The sequence below is a fragment of the Neopelma chrysocephalum genome, unplaced genomic scaffold (genome assembly GCF_003984885.1).
Source record: "Neopelma chrysocephalum unplaced genomic scaffold, ASM398488v2 Primary Assembly neopelma1_116, whole genome shotgun sequence".
NCBI lineage: Eukaryota > Metazoa > Chordata > Aves > Passeriformes > Pipridae > Neopelma > Neopelma chrysocephalum.
In genome coordinates, this window is record NW_020897778.1 from 1,501,875 (window position 1) to 1,508,927 (window position 7,053).

Sequence of the window (7,053 nt, forward strand, 5' to 3'; positions counted from 1 at the left end):
ATTACATTTTTGACCAGCCACCTGTGCCACTACAAATAAACAAATACAGATCTCGGGTGCACACCTTGAGACACCACAAGCTTGTTTTGCCAAAAATGCTGTGTGCTGAGAGCTTCCCCAGGCCTTCTTTGGAATGAGGAATGTTTACTGCATCTCCAGCTCTTTGACTCAAGTGTTTAAAATCAGTGGGAAGTTTTGGAAGATGCCTCCCTGTTTCCATCTGTCACAAGCAGGCAGTTTCCAAACCCCAGGGGTGCCTGTGAAGCGGCAAACGTGGTGACCCCCAGAGGGGAAAGGCTGGAGCACGGCAGGACATACTGCACAGGGCTTCCAAAAACACCCGTATAATCAGATTACAAGTCCAGTGAGTCGGGATGTCTTAAGCCAGAGTATGATCCCTCTATTTCACGTGTAACTTGTGAGAGTCCTCTCTTCTGGTGCCTCCAGAAAGGCACCAATCATTCCTGCAAACAGGGGAGTAGAACTGCTCATTGATAAATCAGAGGTATGGCAGGCAGATGGAACTAAAATCTTAAACACATTTAATTAAATATTTGCAGGAATCTTGAGCATGTTTTTTAATGTTACTATTCCCCATTTTGATACGTGTATCTGAGAGAAACTTTGGATTGTAGAGGTTACTGTTTCATTCCTACTTTTAGTAACATTCCACCATGAGAGAGGTTTCCTGCTGCTCCTCCCTCTCCCTGCTTTTGTCAGAGTATCTCCATGTTGCCTGTGTCTCAGCCCTGAGCTAAATAATGCCTTGGACAGCTACTTTGGGAGCTAGTCCTGAGCTGTTGCGCTGCCTTGGCCACCAGCCAGCTGGGAGCTCTGAGGAATATAGTTTGTGAATCACTTCTCACTCCTGGTGGGAAAAGGGTCAGTGACTCAGTTTACTTCAGCTCATGGAACTGCATGGGCATGAGGTAGGTGGGGAAAATTCTACCTGAGACCAAAAAAAAAAAAAAAAAAGATAAAAGAAAATGGCATAAGGACCCTAATGTAGCAGAATCAGCCTTGAGGGAAATCCAGAGCAGGCAAAGGCGTGAAAAGATAAATGCTTAAAGGCTGTGAAAAGTGAGAAAAAGATGGGCAAGAATGGACAAGTAGCAGCAGGAGCAAAGTATTTCCCACTAGACTATGAGCAGTGCAGAATCAGAGCTTGTCTTCTGTTAGAGGTCAGCTCAATGGGTGTGTGGGCAGGGGCAACCGCTGTGTCTTGGGACCAAAGGACAGATTCTGAGCCTTTTCCAGTTCCAAACTCAACACATTTAAAAGCTGGTGAAGGTTGCTGAAACCGGAGTGTTTAGTAACAGCCATCCCATTCCATAATCCCTAGCCTGGGAGGATCAGGAGCATGTAGGAGTGAGAGAGGATGTTGTGCTCTGGCGTGGGGGCAGCCCTCTCTCTCTGGAGGACACCACTCCTGGCCCTGAGAGTCTGTTCTGCTGTAGAAAAGCAGCTCTGAGTACAACACACACCGGGCCAGTTTGTGCCTTGCTGTAAACTGTTCTACAGCAAACAGAAGAACGACCACAGATGTCCAAGTGCCCCTGGTCCCTGGCAGCCTCTCACCTCCCTTCCCCTTCAGCGAGGAAGAGGCTCAGGCAGGAGTTACGTGCACAGGGCAGCTAAGCCGCTCCTGCAATCTGAGGATGGGAGCTTTGCCTGGGAAGACACTGGTGTCTGTCTTGATTAGGATGTGATGCCTGATTTAAGTCATGTGACAAGTACAAACAAAATACCTTGGCAAAACCTTGAGGAACCAGGACAGGCTGAGCTGCTTAGGAAGATTTACAGTGTGTATTTCTGTCCTGTGCACTTGCCTTGGTCTGAACCTTTCCCATCTCAGGAGCTCCAGAAAGCACCCTGCATTTTAAAGATGCTCTTTTCTGTTCATTCCTCCAGATAATCTGCAGACCTTCTCAATGTTGTGCTGTTAAGTTTCACAGTTACTTAGTCCCAATTGCTTTACACCATCATAGTACCAGAACACTATAATATCATCCTCTGAGAAGTGTTGTTGGGATTTGTGGAGCAAAAGTCCCATCAGCTTAGATTAGAAAATAAGTCTTGAAGAAATGGGAGAGTTAAAAGCCAGTGGAACTGTTATAGCAGAGGTAGGAAATCGATTATGTCCTGACAGAGAAGGGATAAAGAAACAGCTTCTGCTTGCTTAGCTCCTGTTCATGTGTTGAGCCAAAAGTTCTCTGTCTGCTCCTGTGCGTGTCTCTTCCTTCTAGTGCTGCTCTGGGACAGTGCCAGGACCCAGATTTTCTGCCTCCTGCAAGCATCTCAGCAGGGAACCCAGTCCTCCTTCCCCTGAGCCCTGTTCTCCCCTTGTTCCTCCATTCCCTTGGACTCTGCCTTCTTTAAGGTAGATTTTAGAGGTCCTTGACATGGTGCTGACTTCAGCCCCAGATTAATAATTCACACATGCATCAGACCTGCAGAGGATGTGCAGATCCACGGATAGTGCAGCATCACTGGGCCCTGCCTGCTGAGCTGGTGCTGAAGGCCCAGCAGATTAGGCTGGAAAAGCTGTGTTGGCTGTGATGGAGTGCTGGGGGTTACCCAACCCCCCTCGCCAGGACACAGGATTTTATTTTTAATTCAGAACTTTAATACTTTTAAAAAATGTTAATACTGAAACCCCTTTTGTCTAAGGTATCTGTCAGCCATTGCACTGGCTGGTGCTCTCAAACCTGACCCAGACCTTTCTCTGTTACCCCTATTCACCCAACTCATTCCCAGAACTCTTCTCCGGTCCTGGTGGTGTTTGGTGCAGCTCAGCCCCATGCTGCACTGTTACTTGCCCTGACATGTGGCTGTGGACCATGGCCTTTAAATTTCTCTGTTATTCCTATTCACCAGCCCCCATCTATGCATTGGAACACACTCAGAACTCCCCTTTCCATTAGACAAGCCCTCACTTTTGCCTCCTTTACTCCAAATTCTTTCTGTCATTTCACCTCATGTGCTGAAGAAACTGTGCAAAACTGGGGATTCAAAGTGATGCCAAGAGGTCACCTCTGTAACATGCAAGGAATAAAACACAGAATGTGATAACCAAACTGATATTTGCTTAATTTGATCTTAAAAATCTTCATGGATGGGGATTCCTTGGCCTTCCTGCCTGATCTCCCCCATCTTTAGCCATCTTTATAGTTGCTACTTTCTTCTAATATCTGACATCTCCTTCTGCGCCAACTGAGCTAATTGCCTTACCTTCAGTGAGCACAAGGAACAATTTAATCAGTCTTCTTTAAAACAGCCTGGCACATCTGGCAGGATTTTGGTTGCACCTCTTCTCACCTCTCTTCTCTAATGGCAGGGAAATGGGTCCCTCTGTATCCCACCATGGGAAGCTCTGAGCTTCCCGGCAAGGAGGGGAAGAGCGGGAGGCAATGTTCTGCTTCTGGGCTGGGGAAGAGCCTCTTAACAGTGGCTACTCTGAGAAAGGTCCCCTTTCCACGGGTTGCTGGAGTGAGGACTAGGAAGGGGTTAGGTAGGAGCAAAGATGCAGCAGAAAGCAGTGACTGATGGAAGTCTGGGACAAATGGCAATTAAAAGTTTAGAGGGAAGGTGGAGCTTCAGGGCACCTTAGAGGAGAGAGGTCTCATTTTTCAAATTTGTTGTTGCTTTCTGTCACTTTGTATGCAATCTTTGGAGTGTTAAGAGAAGTGAAAATGTTTGCAGCTCCTCTTTGGAGAGGGGAGATCCTTTCCAGGCTGTTGCAGGAAGGTGGCACCTGGGGCTGGGCTGTTGCTGTGCTGGATGCTCTCAGTGCACGGAGCAGCCCCGGTGCTGGAGTTGGGCAGTCGGGGCTTCCTCCCTCATTTGCTGGACTGATTTAGACAGGATCATGGAGACTAGACACTGTGTAGTAGTTTTTAGAGCTTGGAGAGAGGGAGAATAGCAGGAAGGGCTCTCTGATTTTTCCCTTAGCCATCATTTCCAGGGCAGCGGGTGGAAGCTTGCGATCTCCTACTGTCCTTCAGAGACCTCTCCTTTTTTGCTGTTTTATGCTGAATCCCTATGCTGAATTCACTACGCTGCAAGTTCTCTTGATGTTTTATTTTTCATCCCCTGCAGACTTCTTTACCCTTTTTTTTCCCTGAGGCTCCAATCCCTCTTGCTGTTTTGTGGTAATTGGGGTGGTCTCCTTCTCTCCCCTCCCTCACTCCTTTCTTCCAGTTATCCCAGTTGTCTTTATTTACTCTTCCTACTCCTGTTTCTCCTGCACTTTATTCACCCACACCTATGTTTCTCTTGCATGCAGCCCTGTTCATCTCCTGTTATTACTTCCCACCCTGTTCTCAATGCTCTGTACCATGTAGCTGGTTTCCCCCTGTGAATCTTGCTCTGTGAGGTTTCTTACATGAAGTAAAGAAACCCTTGGTGCTTTTGCAGTCATTCTTCTCTTCCTGTTGCTGACTCTGTCTCTCCCCCCCATCTGAGTGGAATCTAAACAATTAAATTTCTCTAAATAACTCCTCTTCCCCTGTGTGCCTGACTCTTGCCCCAAGCCAGCTCCTGCCAGGCAGGAGCTTCTTGTGCTTTGCCATCAGCCTTTCCAGAGGGTCAGCATCCCTCCCAAAATAGGCGCAAGCACCACCGGAAGCCACTGCCAGAGCCTGGCATTGCCCCCAGGCTGCCTACGGAGCCACAGTTAATATCTTCCAGGTTTGCATGGTCGGCATTGTAATGCAAGTATTACAAAAATTATTTGAATTTCAGTTCGGAATTGTTTATCAACTGTCCAAACTAAACGAAAATCAAAACTTGTCCTAGTACCTGTCTGCCAAAACCTCCTGGCTACAGACAGGTCTCCAAGACACAATCTCTCCTTAAGCCTTATATGATGAGGGAGGAAAGGAGGTGGCTGCTGCCCTGCCCCTCCCCTAACCTCCACTTTTTGGAACCTCCCTCTCTCCATGAATAACTCCAGTGTCTGCCACTGGTGCTGGGCAGAGCTTTGCCAATCATCCTCCTCAGCAGGAAGTGGACATGATTTTGATAGTGTCACTCTACCACACACGAGACACTGAATAGCAGCAAGAAAACTGAGCAGTTTTGTTAATCTCGCTGGTGTTTGGCAACCTCTCAGCAGCAGCCACAGAGGCACTACAGCTGTCTGTCTGCAGCCCCAGGAATACAATGCTGCATTATTTTATATTCGGCAGATCATCTTTCCAATCATAAGGTCTGGAACGTTTTATATATTTACTTCTCTGTGAGGAAAGCTTCCTACTGTCACTAATCAACAGATTTTTCGAGACCCACTGTCTTGTGAGTTACAGAGATAAATGAATTGGTACTTACAAAGCACTTTGGGGTCCTAAGGTGGAAATACAAAATATTGTGTGTATGTTTTGGAAACGACTTCGGAATAAGTTACATGGTATGGTGTCATTCCCAGTGATGCAAGTCCAACCACATCCTCCATCCAAATACTCCTGAAGGCTCAATTTTTTTCCTCTGATATTCACAGATGTTAACTCACATTGATCCTGTTCTCCCTTCCCCAATGTTATTTTGGCAAAGAAAAAACAAATAAAATAATAAACATAATGCAAAAAAAAGAAGACACAATGAGGCATTTTAACACTATGTCCCTCAGAGTGCTATACTTGTACTGCCTTAGAAATAACACACATTTAAAATTATAGTAATGCACTGGTAGCAAACCAAGAGAGGTTATCCTTTAGTGTGTCCAACTCTGGGCTCTTGTTTCTTTTGTTTCTTTCTTGTGTTTAATTAGTATTAGTCATGTGATTAGGCTAGACAATTATGGAGCATAAAACCTGTGCCAGGTGACTTGAAAATATTAGTTCCCCCTCTGGAGCATTTGCCCTCCAAAGGGGAGAGAGCAGGTGCCAGGAGGCAGCGCAGCAGCCGTGAGCTTGGGCAGCAGGGCAGGCAGCAGCAGAGCTTTCTGGCAGCCCAGCTTTGTCCAGGTTTCCCAGGACATGCAAGAGGAGATGGCCGGGATGCTGCCTCAGCACCGCTGCTTCCACTGGCCGTGCAGCCCTTCCATCACTGCCAGCTGCAGTACCACCTCTGCACGTTGTTATTTATACTTTCCTGCTGCACCAGCCCGGCTGCCCCTCAGGGCACCTCCACCCAAAGTGGTGACTTCAGCCCTGTGGAATGATGAGTGGGTTATTTTGGAGAACCAGCTCAGCCTGGACCAGTGGTAGCAGGAGCTGGGATGCTGTATAGCTCAGTTCCCAGGGGCGGCTACCAGGTCTCTGATGTTGAGTGCGTTGCTGTGCCCAAGCACAGGGCCAGGAGACAGGATGGTGTCACTGACCCAGCTCAGGAAATGGAGTGGGTGAATGGTGGTTTGGCAGAGCTAGTGGGCAGAGGATGAATTTAACTCAAGAGTTGCAGCCTCACGATGAGCCCATGTAATGAAAGATACTATTGCAAAGTATTATTAAAACAAAGGTGTCCTGGTTCCTCTCCAGTAGGGAAGTGAGGTGTATTGGCACGTGGAAGAGCAGTCATGACAGAAGGGGAAGAAAGGTCAAATGAGGATGGCACTGACCTAAGCTGTCAATACCCCGCCCTAGGCAGTAAGAGGGTACAGGGACTGGTGCTGGAAGGAGGCAGGGAGTATTTGGCAGCACAGTGGCACATGCCTGGGACCCTGTGATAACCCCTTGCAATGAGAGGGGCTCACAGCACTGTCACTGGAGGTTCTGGGCACTGCTCTGTTCCAATATGCCACAGATGCAAACAAATACTTTGTCCCAGAGCAATGCATGGTGCAGTCGGGAGAGGTTACAACTCATCTCTGACTTTAGCTTTATAGGTATTTCATTTGTTTCTCGCTGAGCTCCTCCAGCCACCCGGGCCAGGTTGCCCGAGAACAGAGGCAGTGCACACAGACCTGCTCCAGAAGCAGCATGTGGATGAACTTGTGTAGCAGTAGAGCTCGGCACGAGTCTGTCTGTCAGCCTGAATGAGCAAGAAAACTGCGCGGTGCCTTGGAGGCCAGCCCGACCCCCCTCCTGGTGAGCCGCGGGCAGAGGAGAGCGGCCG

General features: G+C 47.9%; 1 protein-coding gene across 1 annotated transcript in view; it reads left to right on the plus strand.

The window, feature by feature from the left end:
• The window catches only part of MSI1 (musashi RNA binding protein 1), a 73,938-nt gene that overhangs the window by 36,807 nt on the left and 30,078 nt on the right, over nucleotides 1–7,053 (plus strand). The window lies entirely within an intron of this gene.